The following is a 21,047-nucleotide window of genomic DNA, read 5'->3' as shown; positions in this document are numbered from 1 at the left end:
TTAGCGTGACATAGTCTTGCAGGCATCGTGCTGTCTTACTGCAATACTATACCACTTGAGGAAACAGTCCATCTGGCCATGAAACTCATTTGAACGTCTAGCTACAGCAACTAACAATAACATGATTTATTCAGGATGTGTGGAATCAGCACGTCCCGGAGACAGCTTCTGAAATCGTGAGCATTCTCTGGTGGTGTCCTGGAGGGCTCCCCCGGGCATGTGTTGGTGGTATAGTGGTGAGCATAGCTACCTTCCAAGCAGTTGACCCGGGTTCGATTCCCGGCCAACGCAGTGGCAAGTGTTTTCAAATGCTGTCACAAGCCTTGGATTGTGACTAGCAAAGCGAAGCCTTTTGAAAGAGCTAAAGCACTGCAAAAGGGAATTGAAGGAGAATCTTACAGGGGATTCTGAGCGGCGTCTAAATAAATAAATTCACAGCGTCCGCGGATGGCATTTTGCAGCTGGAAGTAGATGTCGACGCTTTTTGCACACAGCACCAAAAAAGCGTCTTTTTTGAAGGTACAGGCATTGAGCATTGGTGGTTCATTGTTAGAACTCTCGCCTGCCATGCAGGAGGCTTGGTTTCGATTCCTGGCCAATGCAGTGGCTTTTGCAGCAAACGGCTCCATCACTTGCATCCCAAGTTTTGCAACTCGCAACTGAAAACCCACTGAAGCTAAGCAGGTGTGAGCCAGGTCAGTACCTGGATGAGGGTGAGCTACAGGGAAAAACAAAGCTTCCAGCTGGAAGTGGTGTTAATGGGGCCAGCGGGGAGGCGCTCACCCTGAGGTCTGTGCGGGTCCCAATCTCCCAATATAGTGACTGAGAAGCTGTGTTGTAAAAGGGCGCTGTCTTTTGGATGAGATTTAAAACCGAGGTCATAGTGCTCTGTGGTCATTAAAAATGACCACCAAAACCTTTGACAAAAGCTCTTGGTAATTGATGGTCTTCAATAATGTTTCTCCTTTAGGTACATTTAAAATCAGCTGAATAATGCTGTGAAACCATGAAACTGCATGAGAAAGCCCGTACACTGAATTACACGGCTTTCTATTCAAAGGAGGACAAAAGAAATTCCCTGAGTTCGATTTTTTGCAGCACAGAGAGGGGCACTGTCACGAGGCCAGTTAGCTCAGTTGGTTAGAGCGTGGTGCTAATAACGCCAAGATCGTGGGTTTGAGCCCCGTACGGGCCATGTCCTTTTCTCCTCTCTTACCAAAGCTGTTAGGTTCCTTTCCGTGGTGAGATGGGTTGTCCTGCAACGCTGCCACACAGTGCCGACAGACAAGAGTGTTGCGGGAGAAGAGAAAAGTGTTTGAAGATTTAAGAGTGTCTTAGGTGGAGCCAAAATCAAGTGTCACAAATGCAAGTGGGAAGATTTCCAATGTTTAATATGGTAAAAATAAGCGGAAGTTACCAGCTGGTCCGGCACAGTCTGCCATGCTTTTGTCATATACTGTAAAGTGGTGTCGAACTGGAGCCTCACCATTTGAATATGTGAGGCTCCAGTTATACATCGATTGTCACATTAAATGACAAAAATGAAGAGAGGTAAAGCAGCTGGAGAGGTTTTCTTACAACTTTTGAGCTGACACAGTTTTGGAAAATGTTTCCTTCACGCTGCACTGTACAATATAGGCAGCCAAGAGTCTCCAAAACAAAACAGAATTGACAGATAGGAGAAAATTCCCACTCGTCCTGAAGTTCCCAAAATCCAGCACTGAGCGTAAACAAAGTGTCTAAGTAGCGTGGGAATGTTAAACCTAACCCTAGCTGGAGTTTGAGCAATCCAGCACTGAGAGTAAAAAGATGAGTCAAAGTAACATCTAATCAGATTAGTTTCCTTAGAGCTGGTTCAGAGTTTGCTCAAGAGTTTACCTTTCACAGATGCGCAAAGAAGAATGTTGGGGGTGCAAGCTTCAAGGCGCCTTACAGCTGTAGGGAGTGATTCGAGACGATTCGTGGCGTGTGCTCGTTCCCATATACCTTACGCCCCGGGGTGCAGTGCTAGGATGACGTACAATACCGCTTGGGCACGTAACGGCGTTATATGCAAGTGCGGGACGTGAGGGTTTTCGTTTGTTCGTTTTGTTTTGCTCTGCTTTGCTTTGTTTTGCTTTCCATCGCGTTGGTAAGAGCGTAAATAAAAAGGCGATTCCTGCGTCTACCACTAATGTAAGAGCTATTTCAAGTGCGGCGTGGTGCGGCTTTTCAAATGCTCAACAGGATGACTTCGCATGCACGTGTGCTTTCATGCAGTCGTGTGTGCAACCATGTCTGCTTATGTGCAAACGGGCGTGGTTTCATGTATGCAAAAAACTTTCCTGGGCTCTTCTGAAGCACATAAAATTATTTGGAGATATACATTTGTCTTGTTTTCCTCTTAGGCTCCAGAATTGATAACTTTTTTTTAGGATTCTAGCTTTCTCCCCTTGCAGGCATCGGGCACAGAGGACCTCATGGTTTTCCTAAAAATCTTTTTTTTTTGTGTTCCTTGTTGTTCCAAACTTATTTTAATCACTTTTAATTAGATATTTTATTAAAAATAGTGCAAAAAATGACTAATTTCACTAAAAATAATGTAATATAAAACTGATGTTTTTAACTTTATTGTAGTGTTTTAGAAACTACTATGTCTTCAAAAATGGTTATTTTTCACTCCTAGGAATGAAAGCTGTTGTTATATGATGTTTATTTTCAAATTTTGAAAAAATCAAAGGATTCTAGCTTTCTCCCCTTGCAGGCATTGGACACAGAGAACCTCATGGTTTTCCTAAAAATCATTTGTTATGTTCCCTGGTGTTCCAAACTTAGTTTTAATCAATTTTAATTTGTTATTATGTTAAAAACAGGGTAATAAGTTTCTAATTGGACTATAAATAATGTCATATTGTCTGCTATAAAACTGATGTTTTCATCTCCATTGTAGAGATTCTAGAATCAACTAATAGAGAATTAAAATAAAAAAGGGCATAAGAAGACATTACCAACAACGACCACAAGATGGAGATGTTGTCTAGACATTACCAATAACGACCACAAGATGGAGATATTGTCCAAAGAGGCAAGAGGGCAAAGCCGCGATAAGGAGATTGCTGTCAGAATGCACATCCGGATCCCAAACAGAATCTCTAGTAAAATATGATCATTTGTGAAACAGGCAAATGAGTGTCAGCTACAATATGATTGCTACATATCTGCATTTGTTGGTTTTTAAGGAGTAAGAGTGCAGGCGGTTTAAACCTGCGATCCAGTGTGTTGAAGTATTTCACAACACTACCCCTAGCACATCAGGAAATAAATCCTCATAATGATTATTGCCCTGGGCATGTACCAAAAAATCAGTGAGCATATACATATATCGCTGTGTTGAAGCTAGAGACACAGAATAAGTGCAAACACATCCTAAATACAGTGTTCCTGCACCTTGACCTCATTCAGAATGTATCGTTTTTTGAAAGCGATTGCTGTCAGAATGCACAACTGAATCCCAAACAGAATCTCTAGTCAAATATGATCATTTGTGAAACAGGCAAATGAGTCTCTCAGGTGCCCATTGCTCATTTTCAGACACATTTATGCAATACTTTCACCATGCGTTGAGCAATAGGGATTAAAGATACCAGAGGTAAGGTTTAAAAGTGATTCTGAGGTGCAACACATCAGCGAAACAGCTAGGCATCTGAAATGCGGGGTTTGAGAGCCCTTCAGGGAACACCGTACCCTAAAGGTACCAGAAGTCCACTAGTATAAGCATTAAGTCACTGTCAGCCCTGTTGCAATGTGATTGCTACATATCTTCATTTCTTTGGTTTTTAAGGAGTAAGAGTGCAGGGGGTCTAAATCTGCGATCCAGTGTGTTGAAGTATTTCACAACACTACCTGTAGCCCATCTGGAAATAAATCCTCATTCTGATTATTGACCTGGGCATGTACCAATAAATCACTGAGTATATATATATATCACTGTGTTGAAGCTAGAGACCTGTATGTAATAATATGATGCTAAAATGTTATTTTCACATGTAAGAAAACCGGCTCAGGGACGCCAAATATGTAATGTTGCCATAGCAAAATTAAATGTAGTGGCTCTCTGAAGGCACCAGTTCTGTAGGGTTTGGGCATTTACTGAGACAATTATTAATTGTAGCAGTAAATCACAAAGTTGATTCTTTTGATGGCTTTAGAATCCAACCATGTGACATAACTCAAACAACGCGCACACACAGGTACTAATACACAAGGATACATTTATTAATACATAAAATATGCATGTAAACCTAACAGATCTTATCGAGAGGGTTATCAGAATACAAAAGATATATATTCAGTCAGTTACGAAGTGTTACACATATCAAGAGGACATACGTTCAGTATATCATTCATTAAGACCGTTTCGTTAATGAACTTGGTTATAACTTCTACATTAGATACTCAAACAAGTACATAACTCTTAGGAATTAAATTGATATCAACTGGTTGGGATAACAATTGAATTCTCGAGCTGTAATGCATTGAAGTTGAATACTCATCCAATCTTTGGGGATTCAGATCTTCCTGCGGGCACAAAGAAACAGTTGCAGGCTGTTGCTGTCCAATCCGCGCTCTCTGGCTCCGTGCCAGGCTGTGCTGTGCGGCTTGCGACGCTGCGCTGCTGATGCTCACTGTGGGCTTTAACTAGCAAAGTTTGTGCACAGGAGAAAAGATGACTGTGGGTCCCAGCAAGTCAGGAAGAGGACCGGTTCGTTTCTGATGAAGAGCTAGTTCTGAATAGTGATTCAGCTGTCCACAGTTCCGACCTGTTCACGAGGCCTGCTGCTGGTGCTAACCTCGGGTGGATCCTCTGGTTATTCTCTGGCAACCTCCGCTCTAGACTCTTAGAACAAAGGAAAGTTCTGGCACTCGGACACACTGGCCGTTCCGTGGTTGTCCGGGCTGAGTCTCAGGATGGTCAGGAGGCGTGCTGCGAGAATGTCCTGCCCTTCGGAGCCTTCTGCTCCTGGGCCGCCCTGCCCTGGAATTCTCCTTTGAATTCCCTTTAGAATTGTCCACAGAATCCTCTGAATCCTCCCTTCTGAATCTTACTGAATCTCACAGGCTCTCTGTGTTGCCTGTTTTTACCTGGAGGAACTTCAGCTCATTGATTGGCTGAAAGTTCCATGGGCATCAGAGTCCCACGTGGGTTACTCGGCCCTACCAGTCCCTGATTGATTGATCAAGGTGAGATATGAGTCACTTAGTCCTGACACTTAGTAATGCAGTCCAGATGTCCAACTGGCACTCCCTAGACAGATAGGCGCCAATGGATGACCATTGATCATGATAGCCAGGCTTAGCTAAGTGCATCCCCCTTTGGGAGCTGTCCTAGGACCTTAAATCACCCTGCATGAATAGTCTCTCTGTGGCTGCACCACAGAGATGAACAGAGAAATGGGGCCTCATTTGGGAAGGCTCAGAACACTTAATTCTGCCTTATTAATAAGCCTCGCCGCTACACACATATATTAATATAATAAATGATTGCTTATGCTTTATAAACAAATCTAATTAAAATAAAAGCTTAAGTTTTGTATTTATCTTGTACCATAGAACATGATTTTCTTTGTATTTCAATCCCACAAAGTGTCCAAATGACGCACTACATGATATAAGGAGGATTATCACATGCATATCGGTATTATCTTTCTTACGAAAATGCATTCCTTTCATTACCTTTTACTTTTTAAAATGAACTCAAATTGTGTATAATGTAATAATTTAAGTAGAATAGATTCTAATAATATAATGATCCAGTGTGTTGCACTACTTCACTGCTTCACTGCTCTATGCCGTCTGGAAATAAATCCTCAGACTGCTTACTGCCCTGGGCATGTACCAATGAATTACAGGAGCACATCTATTTCTCACTGCGTTGAAGCAGGAGACACACAGTCTCTGCAAACACATCCTAAATACAGTGTTCCAGCACCTTTGACCTCATCCAGAACGTATCATTTCTTGAAAGGGATTGCTGTCCGAATGCACATCTGAATCCCAAACAGAATCTCTAGTAAAATACGATCATTTGTGAAACAGGCAAATGACTGTCTCAGGGGCCCATTCCTCATTGTCAGACATATGTATGCAATGCTTTCACCGTGCATTGAGCAATAGGGATTAAAAACACAGCAGGTAAGGTTAGATGTCATGTTCTATGATCATTTCTTTCAGCATTAGGGACTAAATATACTAAACGTATGATACTAAAATGTTATTTTCACATATATTAATGTAATAAATGATTGCTTATGCTTTATAAATAAATCTAATTAAAATAAAAGCTTAAGTTTTGTATTTATCTTGTCCCATAGAACATGATTTTCTTTGTATTTCAAGCCCACAAAGTGTCCTTTGATCTCTATTCTGTGGTAATCCACGATGACCCCGTTCTTCAGGTGATTCATCATGTCCTCCCTCGCCTGTTGAGAGGCCACCTGATCTCTTCTGCCGTGGCGTGCTTCATACACGCCCTCTTGAAGTGAGCAGGAAGCTGATCAAAAGTATTCAGGCACATCTTGCACACCAGGGGAATCCTCGCGGGTTTCCTTTGAAAATAAATAATACCATCTGTGTATAGAAACAAGCTAAGACTGATTTCTTAAATTATCCTTAAAATTCTCTCTCATAGTTTGAGCATAATGATTTTATTGCATTTATATAAGAATTGCTCATTGCTCCTAAATAAATAATGGTCTCAGTCACAGACTTTCCAATAGAAGCCATTGTGGAGTTCAGCAACTGCAGGTCCTAGAAGTGGGGAAGGAATTTTAAAAGAGAAATTGAATTACAATACAGAAGGAATGGCTGAGGGTTCACTGAAATGTATAAATATACAAATTCCAAAGACTGAGTCCATATAGAAACAACTACTTTTCATTTTCAGTATAAGAAAAAAAAAACTATCTTCCAAAGCATCATAAAATTGTCCCTTCTTCCAGACCCTACTTCTCTCTTGTAGTAGTACAGCAGACCTTTCCAGGTGAGCAGATCACAGAGTCCGAAATGAGCTTCCTCCATCAAGCAAAGTACCTGAACATGACTCTGTCTTCATAAAAGCGCCCCTGTAATAAAGAAATTAAATCCAAAATCAAGAGGACAGTTGCCTACTGAAATACAAGAAGTCATCAATTTTAACCTAGCAACACATTAAAGGCTGCATCTATACAAGTGCGATTCTAGAAATGCTCACCAGATTACGTTTTAAGAAGGAACTGCGCCTCAGGTTCCGCCGAGATCTTAACTCGGATGGCAGGATTCAGAGTCCGGAGTGTGGACTGATGGCGAACGGAGGGTCCACATACTGTGGATCCCTCAGTGATCTTCCGCGTGTTCAAACAGCCAGCGTGTGACTCCCCTGTCCCTGTGACCTCATTGCTCTGCTCTCTCCTCTGTGCAGCCGAGCCCGACTCACGGTAAAGTGAAAAAAAAGATGCCCTCAACGTGAGATTTACTCTGGAGCGAGGATAGATGTTACCTTTTTATCATTTAACAGGATGTATGTGATGTGGCGACTAAGTTCAATTTTGTATCCTCTTTAAAAGATTAAGGACTGGGGTGAGCGTGATTTACCACCCTTTCAGCTAAGAACCCGACTTGCGCACCGTTTAAGCTGCATAGACTCGGTCGTTTAACTCTTCTCCGTTAGCAGGGTTAAGGTTAAAGAAAAAAAAATAGCTGACTCCTTTTTTTTGCCAGCCGCTAGCGCTGATTAGCAAGGCTTGTATTTCATGTTTTGCAAGTTGCATCCATTTTAAGAAAAACAAGTCGCGTTAAAGACAGGAAATGAATACTTGCATTTTATTAAGTCTAGCCGTAGGCGGGGATCTCCTGTTTACTAGACAGGCGCTTTAACCAACTAAGCCACGGCGCCCCAGGAGTGTTGTCCTTTTGCAGCCACTTGGACACACCACTCAGACACATCTGCATTCGGTGTGTGCTCCGCCTGCTCGCTGAGCAAGTTGCCACCTTTACATACAATAGCAACATCGACACCAAGAGAAAGGATGACAAATGGCTTTTATCTGGAACTTTTCATGTCCAAGGAGCTCAATGTGCTTTCTGTGTACAACAGGGCCACTGAACTCCACACTGGCCACTGAACCACAGCAGTGGCTTGCTGGCTTGACATCTCCCAAGGAAAATGTTGAAATCACATGTGGAACAGGAAAATGACCCTCGAGTACGTGGGGGAAAAAAGAAAAAGATCATCTGGAGCGCGCCAACCCATGTCCGGACAGCCCACTTTCGTCGACAAGGTGGCTGAGTGGTTAAGGTGATGGACTGCTAATCCATTGTGCTCTGCAGGCATGGGTTCGAATCCCATTCTCATCACTCTCCATGTCTGACACGTGTGCCTGTTCGACATCGGCCCTCCTGTTGTTTGCTGCGGTGCTAGAGCCGTACATTTTTTAGCAGTGGCTGAACATGGTATAGTAGGCCAACGTCGGTATCGAGCAGTGACAGTAACAGTACTTACTGCGCCCCATAAGAAATCGTTTGTCCCTGTTCAAAAGAGATTGTGCGATGTCCTGCGGCGTTCGTAAAGCAAACCTTTGACAGTTTGAAAAGAGGAATTTATTCTGCTTCCTGTGCGTGCAGTAGTTACAAAGTTGAACGTCTTTACACGATCTGCTGCAGTTTTCAGTGGGCGGGCTTCGTCAGATGGCTTGAAAAAACGCACTGTGTTTCGGCTCGGGAAACATCATGAGCAGTGTCCTGCATGTTTTCTGTGTATAGCTGTCTTTTAACGCATACAGAATTCATTCGAAATCATTGATTTCTCCAATTAACACGGGTCCCTTTTTGAACCTGCGAGAAGCATTCTTTCAATGTAACAGATTTACTCCGGGGAAAGCCAGCATGACATTGAGAGTAGCTCAAGCTTTCAGCACCCGTATCGGACTGCGTGTATGCAGACACCGCTCAGAATCCCCTGTAAGATTCTCCTTCACTTCCGTTTTGCAGTGCTTTAGCTCTTTCAAAAGGCTTCGCTTTGCTAGTCACAATCCAAGGCTCATGACAGCATTTAAAACCAATCGCCACTGCGTTGGCCGGGAATCGAACCCGGGTCAACTGCTTGGAAGGCAGCTATGCTCACCACTATACCACCAACGCACACCCGCAAAAGCCCTGCAGGACACCACCAGAGAATGCTCACGATTTCGGAAGCTGTCTCCGGGACGTGTTGATTCCACAAATCCTGAATAAATCATGATATTGTTAGTTGCTGTAGCTAGACGTTCAAATGAGTTTCATGGCCAGATGGACTGTTTCCTCCAGCGGTATAGTATTGCAGTGAGACAGCACAATGCCTGCAAGACTATGTCACGCTAAACGCTACAGATTGTGTTTGTGTTGGACAGTTGGACCCTACAGCTGGTCCCTCGTCGACAACCTGAATAGCTTATTCAGAAGCAGTGCTGGACCGGGAACGAACCAGCTTCTTCCCAGGCACAAGAGTGACTGGTGAGGACTCGCGGTCACACTCTGTGCATAGAGACTTTCTACCAGCCAGCCGGACTGCTGGTAGATCCCCTCAGAGCAACGACTGCCCTGCGCGCCGCAGTCAGATTCCTCCGCCCGTCCTACTCCGAGCTGCACCTTGACTGGTTGGCCGGTAGCCAGAGGATGCCGGGACAACGCCCATTGGACAACCGCTGGAACAGAGGCTGCAACAGAGCCTGTCAGCTGGTTTGATGTTCGTGCCGGGAAATTCCAAATCCATACACAGTGGATAAGTAAACCCCATGTTCTACATTGCGTCTCGAGAATTCAATTGTACCTCAACACAAGTTGTTATCAATTTAATTCATGAGTAATGTATTTACTTCCGAGTTTAGAGTAACAGTGGGTAATAACACTGATTAGCGATTTGGTAACCGAACGATATATATTGACATATATTCTCTGTTGTGTATCTCTTTGTGTTTGCATCTCTTCGGGATTATATACCTTGTATATTGATAACCCTCACAGTAAGGTCTGCCACTCGTATCCAGGCAGACTAGTATATGTTTGGTGCACAATTTATATTAATAAATGTATCTAGTGTATTGAACCCCTGTGTGTGCGTTGTTAGTTGTTCTGACGATTGATTTTCTAAAAGCCCCAACGAACAACCTCGTGATTACTGCTACAATTAATAATTGTCTCAGTAAACCCATCAAACCATTACATTTAATGGCGTCCCTGGGTGGGCGAGTTTAAAATGAAATGAGAATCAGTCACACAGAATAACTGATGTTGCTGTGAGTTCAAGTTCAGCACAGCACCGCGGCTTCTATAAGCGAATACCGGGTGTGCTGATAACTGCGTAAAGAAATCCCCCTGTTTTCTAGCGTTTAGTGTAACGTGTGCTGATTGGAAATCCATCTGCTCGGGTGTCTAGATTCCATACTGTATTTTGGAAAAAGAAAAAAAAAAGTAATACTCTTAAAGTTTCTCTGACGTAATGACAATGGCTGCTAAAATGTCTGAAGTGGAGTCGCTTATAAGTACTATTTCTAGCGACGACAATCCTGGTTACTGGAGTGGTATCGAAAAGTTGAACTTTGATGATATTGAGAAGCTGCAAGTAGATTTAGTAGCTAAGGTAGCGAACCAGCTTAACATAGGAGGGTTTGTGAACGCAGTTCTGGTCCTCAATTTCTTTTTCTGTTTCACCTTAAATCTAGCTAAACAGCTGGAACTGTCTTTGTCCGAGCTGACAAAGTTTCAAAAGCTTCAGGGAACGCTAGAAAGATATAAGGAGGAGCGAGTTGAGTTGTTGGATATAATCAGAGAAAAGAGAGTGAAAAATGAGGAAAGTGAAGACTGACTCAGGGAAGTTTTAGGTAAATTAGATGACTTGTCTGCTAGAGAAACTGCGGCTGAGGTAGCTAGGAGAGACCTGGAAGCGAGCTCGAAAGAAAAAGAAAAAGAAATTGAGAGTTTAAATGAGCTCAGCCAGGAAAGGCAAAAGGAGTCAGATGCTGCCGTACTGGAAGCAAAATAGACTAGATCCCACTTGCATGCCAGCCCACCTAGCAGCCCGGAGCGCTCACCCAGCGCGCCGGGAGGAGGTTTCTCCCGGCCAGGGTCTGTGGTCGGATCGGCATGGGGGGAGATCGCCGAGTCCTGCGCGAAACGCAAGGGCGAGTCAATTCAGGCATAGACCCCCTGCTCCTGATCACGGCCGTCTCCCTGCCCGCGGAGAAACCGTAAAAATTAACCTCCACTCCCTGAGGCAGTTAGCCAAAGATGTAGAAAGGTTTGACCCGTCAGTGTCAGGGAATAATGTGGAGACCTACATCGATGAGCTGAGATATACTTTGCAGTTTATGCCCGAAGCGTCCGAACAGGAAAAGGCTATGTTAGTAAGGAAAACTACCAGCCGAGCGGTCCACGAGTGGATGTCTAGACAAGGACCGGAGGTCTGTAATAGCTTTGAGGAGCTGTGTCAGGCAATGATCGGAGAATTTTCGGCTTTTATCGATCCCATAGCTGCCGTGGCCGCTGTGCACCATATTAAGCACGAAAAAGCTGAAGCCCCTCGCGACTATTATCAGAGGCTTAGGCGCACTTATTTTGCAGGGCGGAATGAAGAGGGTTGCGAAGAGAACGTGAATTTCAAAGGCTAATCTGCATCCCTCAGTCAGGAAAATGATTGTGATGCACACTGATGCAAAAGCGATGAAAATGTCTGACATTAGAAGGTTGGCTCAAAAAGCCTGGGGAGCTGAAGTCTCTGCTTCCTCAGAGCGAAAACCTGCTAAAACGGCCGTGTTCGCCACTAAAGCCAGCAGGGTTGACGACTCGCCTCAGCTCGAGGCAGCTGAGGTTCCTGAGCTCGCTAAGCCCCGGCGCAAAATAGGCAGGCAGGACCGCACTAAGCGTCAGAGCCGCCGTGAGCGCTACGGGGAAGGCAAGGGCTCAGGCAGAGCCTATCATAAGACTGGACGAAGGGAGTCAACTGCAGCCCGCCTGGCCAGGCTTGAACAAGCCCTGCCTGAGAGATCAGGACAGGGTAAACCTTCCGCACCGAATGCCAGAAGTGTGAATGAGCTTAGGGGGACCACGCCCCTTCTCACTGGAGGAGGCGGGGATCCGTCCCAAGCCCCTCCCTCAGTCTATCTGATTGGGTGGGAGGGTTCCTGCCTGGAAGAAGGCTGTGACTCTGAGTTGGGCGCTGACCCCGCCCCTGAAGTCAAAGAAAAGGCAGGCTTCCAACAATTCTTAGGGAATCTCAGCCAGAAAGGCAAAGTAAGGCGTATTTATATCAAGGTTTCTCTTGAAAACGTCTTAGATAGAGAAGCACTGATTGACACTGGGGCTGAAATTAGTTTGATGTCAGCCGATCTACTCAGCGAGCTCAAACGAGTAGCGAAAGGAAAAGGCATCAGACTTAAGGTAGAACCGTGTAAGATAGATATTTCCAGCTATACCCAGGATCATGCCAGGATCACACACCGAGTGTGGGTGGCACTTAGGTTCGGGCCAATGAACGTGGTGCATCCTGTTTACATCTCTAGGTTTAAAACAGAGCCACTACTCATTGGCCAAGACCTGCTTGACAGGCTGGAGCCTCTGGTGGACTGCCAGCGTGGAAAATTGTGGGCTCAGGTCAAAAACCCTAAGCCTGTTGCACAGCAAAAAGGGGGATTCAGTGGTTATGCTGTGATCACACAGTGCCCACTGAACACTATAGCTGAGTTGGAGGTTCCTCCTGGTTCCTCTGGACGAGAATAAATGTCTCTTCTTGCTTTCCAAAACTACAGGGAAGTCCTGCCCAGGCCAGCACTCCCACGGTCTCCCAACTACAGGAGCAGTGCTCCGAGCAGCTGCTTGACCCGCCAGGTAAAGCACACCCCCTTTTCATCCCTGAAGAAGAGTGGATCTCCCTGTCCGGTAATGAATGGGAGTCCTTTCTGTGCACCCTGGTACCTCAGGGGGTCCAGGAATACCACCCCATGGTGGTGGGAGGGGGTCCAGGTGGCAGAAGTGCAGGTTGATGATGTAATTCTTAGCCTCAGCTCTGAGAAGTCCATAATCAGTGAAGGTCTGTTCGAGGACCTGTCGCCAAGCTGTCAGGTGACCCTGGTGACGCAGTCACAGGTTCTGTGGTGGGCACCTCCATCTCATAGGTCCATTTGGAGCAAAGGAAGCTGTGTAGCTTCCATCTCCATCGGAAAAAGGAAGTTTGCTCACTACTTCCTATTGGAAGTACCTATTGGTTCGACTGGGCGCCCAGCTGGACACAGTAAACAGTGTGCTGTGGACACGGGTGGACCCAGATGCCCACTCTCTAAGCGGTGACCCCGAGAACATTCGGTCAGGTCAGACGATTCCTCAGGCCTGCCAGGTAGTAAACGAATCGGACCTGATCGTTCCTGCGTCAACAGCAGGGTTTCCAGTACGCCTTGTCCTAAAGAAGGGACAGAGAATGGACGCTGAGATGGTTTTCTTCCAACCATCAGCTCAGTTTATCAGACTGAACCTAGCAGTCTGTTGTACCCCCAGACTGGAACGGAATGGCCGAGCCACCTGCCTGTTGGTGCAGAACATAGCAAAACAAGATGTCAAAATCCCTGCTCGCACTGACATGGGACTGGTAATTGACAATGGTTTCTATGATTTCGAACTAGCCATCCCAGTACTGGGGCAGCTCCCTGGTCCCTTGGCCAGGGAGGGGGGAACCGAGCAGGTGTACTATACCTACCCCCGGCTGATGATTGCAATTATGCCAATAGAGGGATTCTGCAACCAGGAGGTGTGCAGGGTGGACCTTAGCGATAAGGATGAGATGGTTGTGTACACAGTACACGCAGGTGTTCCGATGGACCACTCAGCCGAGAGTACGACCCGGGATACCGCCATGCCGTCAAAAGCGGGGTTCCTAGAGCAGGTACAGGAACAGGTTGGCAAGGCAGATGCCCTGGAAACGGAAAGCCAGCGTCAGCAGCTGCGTCAGAATTTCCAGGATTTCCGGGAAGTGTTTGCACGGGACGCCTATGACTGCGGGGTGACGGATTTGAACATAGTGCGCATTCCAACGGCCCCTGGCGCCCGCCCAACCTATGTCAGGCAGTATCGCATTCCCCTCACGGCATACGAGTCCATAAAGCAGATGTTGGATGCTCTACTAGAGCGTCAGATCATAAGGGAGTGTAACTCCACTTATAACTCCCCACTGTGGCCGGTGCTGAAACCCAATGGTAAATGGCGTCTGACCATTGACTACCGGCAGCTGAATAAACAGGTTCCTTTGTCACGATGGCCAATGATCTACCTAGATCAGGAGTTAGCCAAGGTGACAACAGCGAAATATTTCACCACAGTGGATGTGGCCAATGGGTTCTGGACCCTTAAGGTAGAACCAACAGACCAGTACAAACTGGCCTTTTCCTTTGGAAACAGGCAGTTCACCTGGAATCGATGCCCCTTTGGGTATTCCAACTCCCCAGCGGAGTTCAACATATTTCTGCACAAAGCCATGAGTGATGCAGCCGCCAGGGGCAACCTGGTCTATGTGGACGATATTCTGATGAGGAGTCAGACCTGGGAAGAACACATGGCCGAGATCAGGCATGTGTTGACCCAGCTCTCCTGTGCAGGGGCCAAACTGTCCCTGGCTAAGGGACAGTGGTGTAGGACCCAAGTGGAGTACGTGGGACTGTTGGTTGGAGCCCAAGGCATACAGCCACAGTCCAGCAGAGTCCAAGCTATCCAGAATATGAAGTCGCCCACTAACCTGTCTGAACTGCGCAGCTTTCTGGGAGTATGTAATTATTCCCAGCAGTTCATTGAGGATTACGCTGAAATAGCAAGGCCCCTCCACAAGCTGTTGCAGAAAGACGTGCCCTTTGAGTGGGGGCCTTCCCCAGAACAGGCTGTGATGGAGCTGAAGCGCAGACTCGGTAGTGCGCCGAGCTTGGCCTACCCTGACAAAAATAAGGTCTTCTACCTTGAAGCAGGGTTCTCAGAGCACTGCCTTGGGGCTGCTCTGAGTCAGGAATATAACCAAGAGTGAAGGGTGGTGGCATATGCCAGTCGAGCCCTGAGCCCAGTGGAGCAAAAGTTCTTGGACTGCGAGAAGGCCCTGTTGTCTACGGTCTGGTCGGTAGAACACTTCCGTAGTTATGTTGGGGGACAAAAGATCATCATCGAAACCTGCCACCAACCTGTGACATTCCTGCATAGCCAGAGACTGAAAGCGGGCAGGGTGTCAAATAGCAGGATTGTGGCATGAATGATGGCCCTACAAGGCTATGAGATAGAGGTACGTTATGCACAGAGCAAGAAAATGTACCTGGGACAGGGCCTGGCTTTGGGCCAAGTGTGTCACGGCTGTGACACTGACATGGAAGCTCCAGAAACAATTCCCGCTGCTGAGCTACCGAACAATCATCGGTACTACGATGAGAACGTGGGCCAGGGCTTACCCATGGCCTATGTTGACGGTTGCTCTTTTCGCCACGAACAGCAGGTGCTAGCAGGGGTAGGAGTAGTCTGGCAAGACAATACTCCCTGTGGGCCGACCCGCTATAAGCTAGGACCAAAGACTAGTCAGTATGCGGAAGTAGCTGGGGTGCTGATCACCCTCCAGCAGGCCCTGACACATGGCCTTAAACAGTTTGTCATCTGTAGTGACTCGAACTACGCCCGACATAGCTTCGTGTCTCACGTTCCGTATTGGAAGGGTAACGGCATGAAAAATGCCCGGGGCAAGGAAGTAAAGAACAAAGAGTTGTTCCTGGCCAGTGACAAGCTCACGACCGAGGCTGGAATGATGGTTTACTGGAGGAAGGTGAAGGGACACTCCCAGGTGAAGGGACCCGACAAAGACGGGAATGATGAGGCCGACCGGTTGGCCAAATCTGGCGCCTTAGAGGGTGAACCCTGGCAGTTCCAGCAGGAATGGCTACCCCCAGAATTCGTGGCTGAGGTCAAGGCGGTCACCCGAAGCAGGGCTAGACAGGATGTCGGAGCTGACCCTCAATCTGTAGTGCTTGGGTCACAGGGTTTTAACACCGATCTTGCGGAAATGCAGAAACAGGACCCAGCAATTGGGCAAATGTATCAGCATATTGCTGACCCAGTGCGTCAACCTCTTTCGGAGCAGGTGCTGAGCCAGTCTCTGGAGCTGAAGGAGCTGGCAGAGGTGAAAGACAACCTAAAAATTATAAAGGGGTTGTTGGTTTGTGTACCAGTTGCACAAGGTGTCCCAAAGTGGGTAGTTCCCCACTGTCATCGGGGGGTCATGATCCAACACGCTCATGACGAACCCTGTGGGGGTCACCGGGGAATCAAGGCTACATACGACACTATCCAGCAGGTGGCATTCTGGCCTCACATGGGCCAAGACATCGCCGCGTATGTAAAGGGGTGTCTGACGTGTAGCCAGTTCCAACCATCACGGCCCTTGCACCGTGCACCACTCCAGAAAAAGGGCATGACATTCACCTGGTCCAATCTTCAAATGGATTGGGTGGGGCCGCTGGTGAGGTCATCCAGAGGGAACAAATATTTCCTCACTGTTACGTGTGCATTCACAAAATGGATTGAGTGCCTCCCAGCACCCAACGACACGGCAGAGACAACTGCAGTGCTGTTGGTGAACCATGTGTTCAGTCGATGGGGATTCCCCCTGACCGTGGTCTCGGATCGGGGAACCCATTTCACAGCTACAGTAATGGCAACCCTGTGGAATATGCTTGGGGTCAAGACCCAGTTGCATATCTCCTACCACCCTCAATCCTCGGGCCAGGCAGAAAGGGCAAACCGAACGGTGGTTAGTATGCTCAAAATGTTTGTCTCCAACAGCAGTAGGGACTGAGACATTAAGCTGCCCCTGGTTCTGATGGCCATCCGAGCTACGCCCCATTGCTCTACGGGGGTCCCACCTTTTGAGATGATGACAGGTCGTAAGTCGTGGTAGACTGAGTAAAGCGCACCGCAAAATATTGCGGTATCGCCCGCTTGTTTTGAATGGCTGCATCTGTAAACCACAGCTTAAAGAAGAGCACCATCTCAGTGCCATACTAATGTAAATGAAGTAATACTAAGACATGTTCTTATGGATTTGTCTTACCTTGAGATATGTAATTGGATTTCAGGATTAACTTCCACATTCAATGTACTGGTGATTCTTTGCCTGGTCAGTACCTGGGTGGGAGACCTCCAGTGAACAATTAAGCTTGCTGCTGGAAGTGGTGTTAAGAGACTCTTAGGATCTTCCAGAGGTGTCTGTCCAATAGCACTAGTTGCCTTAGAGCTGGCTCAAACATTGCTCAAGAGTCTACCTTTCACAGATGCGCAAAGATGAATGATGGGGGTGCACGCTTCAAGGAGCCTTCCAACTGTAGGGACCGATTAGAGACGATCCGTAGCATGTGTTCGTTTCCATATACGCCCCGTGTCTCAACGGTAGGACAGAGTCAAATACTGCCTCGACACGTAACAGCGTTATATTAAACCGCAGGACTTGAGGGCTGTTTTGTTTGAATGTTCAAGGCATTGGTAAGAGCGTAGGTCAAGGGCCATTGGTGCATCTCCTGTAACTGGACTAAAAATGCTATTCAAAGTGCAGTGACTGAAATCGTCGTCCACATGTCTCCGTTGTTGATTGCTTTCTGTCTAAGAACGTTCTGTTTTCATGTCCGAACGGGGAGACTTTATCATTCCAACTTGAAGCCACCCTTAAGTCCTCTGAGGTGTGTGTGTGTGCTTGCACGTATGGCGTAAAAGGTTTCTTAAACGGAGAGCGAACTTGAAAAAAGTTGCCTCTGCCGCCGCCTCGCACTCCCTGTTCGATTGTAGCAAGAAGGCAGCGGCCGCGGCGCTCGCTGTAGTCGTGGCCGAGTGGTTAAGGTGACGGACTTGAAATCCGTTGGGGTCTCCCCGCGCAGGTTCAAATCCTACCGACTACGGCGTCCTTTGCATTTGGTTGCGTGCGTGCGTGTAAAAGGACCAGTGCCGTTTCGTTTTCGCTGGGACCTTTAACACTCTAAATCGCCTGGACCCGCAGCCTGTGAAATCGATTCTTCAGCACCCACGAAGGACGCTTTGCAGCTGGACACAGATAACGATGCTTTTCTGCAACGAGCTTTCCAGCTGAATTTTCTCGGCAGCTCCGTACTGAACCTGTTCTCCATTGCAACATAGCGGAGGCTCGTCACGTCTATAGAAAGGCTGTGTAGGACCGCATACGCCACAGTGACTTGTACACAGACCACATGAAAGGCAAGCAAAATACCCTTTTAAAATTCCAAAGACTCACAAGGTCAGAGGAACAGCGATGACCTGAACAGATCTGTTACAGAAGTCTAGGTTGACCTTTTTAGAGCTGTAATTGCATTTTTGTTTAATAGAAGATCAAATCTACTCGCATGTACCAGCACCTTACAGTTTATTGATGTTAATTCTGTTTAAGTAATAAGATTGCTAACGATGTTGGACTTTAGTCGGTGTTTTTTAGAACAAATTGCTTACACTTCTGTAAGGAATACGCAGTACGTGCCTTTGTCAGTCATTGCTCACCATACCTGTAACTTTCTTATCTAACTCACTTCCTCAAATGGTGAAGGTCCACAAACATAAATGAAAAAAAAAACCCTTGTTGTAGATGAGGTGCACAAAAAAGCAGCCCCTGATAGTGTATAACACATTTATACTATTGCAGAGACACATGTAACATATATATATATACTGTATATATATATGAAACAGAAATAGAAACAGAAACAGGAATCGCTTACTCACCTGGAGAATCTCTGTAGGAATATCTAGCATTTATCAATGGAAATAAAAGCTGCTTTAATACAGTGCATGTTCAAACTCAAACCCTCAGCTGCTGTTCTTGTTTGTTTTGGGACAAATTGCAACTGAGCATCGCATGAGCCGTTACGTACCCTTATCTGTTAGGGAATTTCAAGGGAGGAGTTAGGTCAGAATGGGTAGGCTGCAAAACAACAAGTAAAGATTTATTCCAAGATGAAACGTTGTGGCGGTTTTCTTATCTTTTCAGCATGGACTCAACTTTTACGTGTTCCTTATATGCTATATATGTATATATTAGCACCAATGTCGTTCTTAAAAACTAACATGAAATTGTCAGGGACATTCAGCTATATACAAAGACGAGACAGACAAAGTAATAATTCTATATTAACGTGGCCTACATATTGATGCAATGATCGAACTAACTGACGTGTTCTGATTCAGATCCCCTGCAGTTCATGCCAATTAGAACAATAGCAATGCTGAGTCCTCCCCACCCTACTGAGCACAAATTCAGCTGCTCTCCAGTTCTGTTCTGCATGTTTTTTCATTGCAATTGAGCTCGGAGCTGGAGATGATCTCCATACAGTTCTGTGTTAACTAGCCCGCACTTGCGTGCTAATTTACGGGTTGTGGTAGATGCTTTTCTATAGTTCATATACATGACGGCAACCTGTTACCGAGGAACCTGAGAGGTTTAAAAGCCTCACGAGCCAGGCAGGACTCAAACCTACAATCTTCTGATCCGAAGTCAGACGCGTTATCCATTACGCCACTGGCCCATAGAACATACGCTTGCACTCCACCACAGAGAGCTCTACACTGCTACCAGTAGTACACTTCCCCATCTAAATTTTCACAGCAAGAAACTTGTGTTTCCTACTATTTTTATCAGGTTTAAAATATCATCTCCTTAAAACAGAAAAAGTGTTGGTGTGTCGTGCTGAAATTCTGATTGATTTTGAATTCAAAGAAAAAAGGTTTTCTTCCAAAACACCGTGAAATTGTCACATCTTGCAGACAATAGGTGTATTCCATGTTGAAAAGAGAAGAAAGAAATCCATGGAGCCTTTTACAGGTGTGAGGCTTCTTCAGGTGTGAGAAGACCTCACGGCCGAAACGCTGTGTTTCCGTTCTTCTCTTTTCAGCATGCAATAAACCTATTACTTGTTCCTTTGCAGCCGAGGCATGCTGACGTAGCTACCCAGCTGAACATCTTGCAGACTCTACAGTACTTCTCTCTGTAGAAGTAAAGCAGGGCTTGCTGGGTGAGCTTTTGCTCCGGTAAATTAGGTCACGTGTCATGTTAAATCACTTCTTCTAAACACAACATTTGCTGGTGCTAGCTTTCCCCATGAAAAGAGACATTTCCCTTACAGTACATGACATATCGTTTTTATTCTATCGATAAGTATAGAAATAAAACAAAAGAAAAAATGTTGTCGCCAAAGAATGCACAGCTCTGTCGCCTTGGGGAGATGTCAAGGGCATTGAGCTCCTTGGACATGAGAAGTGCCAGATAAATGCCATTTCTCATCATTTCTCTTGGCGTCAGTTCTGCTATTAAATGGGACGGAGGCAACGGGCTCAGAGAGCAGGTTAAGTGCACACCGAACGCAGATGTGTCCAAGTGTCTGTAAAAGCGCGGTGCTCTGCTGGCGCTGTTCCCTAGTGGCTTAAAGTGCCTGCCTAGTAAGCAGGCGATCCTGGGTCTGAATACCAGCGGTGCCTCTCTCCGTGTCTTGTTGTGCCGCATGTCTCATTTCAGACAAACATGTACAGCTTGGTTCAGTTTAATGCAAGAATTCATTTCCTTTCTGGAATAACTTGTTTTTGAAGAAATCCATACAGCTTGTGAATGATGAAATCCATTTCTTGGTTGTCAGTGGAAAAAGATTGCCGGCTGCAAGAAGCGCAAGTGATTGTTTTCTTTGACCAAAAACCTGCAAATGTAGGGCACACAAAAGACTGTCAGACTCTGTGGTGCTGAAAAGTTGGTGGTTCAAGCCCCTCCAGTATGCGTGTCTCAGTTTTTCCAATGTAAACATCATCACCATCGCTAAAGAGGATGGCGCAGAAGGCTCCACAGCCGAAACGTTGTGCTTCTTTTCTTCTCTTTTCAGCATGGAGTAAACCTTTGCTTTATCCTTTGCAGCCTAAGCATGCTGACGCAGCTACCTTTCTCTTAACACGCCTCAATCATTATTCACCAAAACGATCAGCAGAATAAGTCGCCTTTGTGGTGATGTCAC

At 46.0% G+C, this 21,047-nt stretch overlaps 4 non-coding genes across 4 annotated transcripts; 2 read left to right on the top strand and 2 right to left on the bottom strand.

Moving 5' to 3' along the window:
• Window positions 1–219: 219 nt before the first annotated feature.
• On the top strand, window positions 220–291 carry trnag-ucc (transfer RNA glycine (anticodon UCC)). The gene has a single exon. It is a non-coding gene; the product is annotated as a tRNA-Gly (tRNA).
• An 8,790-nt stretch (window positions 292–9,081) lies between these two features.
• Window positions 9,082–9,153, bottom strand: trnag-ucc (transfer RNA glycine (anticodon UCC)). Its single transcript has one exon. It is a non-coding gene; the product is annotated as a tRNA-Gly (tRNA).
• Window positions 9,154–17,863: 8,710 nt separating this feature from the next.
• Window positions 17,864–17,945, top strand: trnas-uga (transfer RNA serine (anticodon UGA)). Its single transcript has one exon. It is a non-coding gene; the product is annotated as a tRNA-Ser (tRNA).
• Window positions 17,946–19,504: 1,559 nt separating this feature from the next.
• Window positions 19,505–19,577, bottom strand: trnar-ucg (transfer RNA arginine (anticodon UCG)). The gene has a single exon. It is a non-coding gene; the product is annotated as a tRNA-Arg (tRNA).
• Window positions 19,578–21,047: the final 1,470 nt, after the last annotated feature.

Source organism: Lepisosteus platostomus, unplaced genomic scaffold (assembly GCF_059453375.1).
Source record: "Lepisosteus platostomus isolate fLepPlt1 unplaced genomic scaffold, fLepPlt1.hap1 Scaffold_30_H1, whole genome shotgun sequence".
Lineage (NCBI taxonomy): Eukaryota > Metazoa > Chordata > Actinopteri > Semionotiformes > Lepisosteidae > Lepisosteus > Lepisosteus platostomus.
The sequence above is the reverse complement of the archived record's forward strand: the minus strand, read 5'-3'. Positions and strand labels throughout refer to the sequence as shown.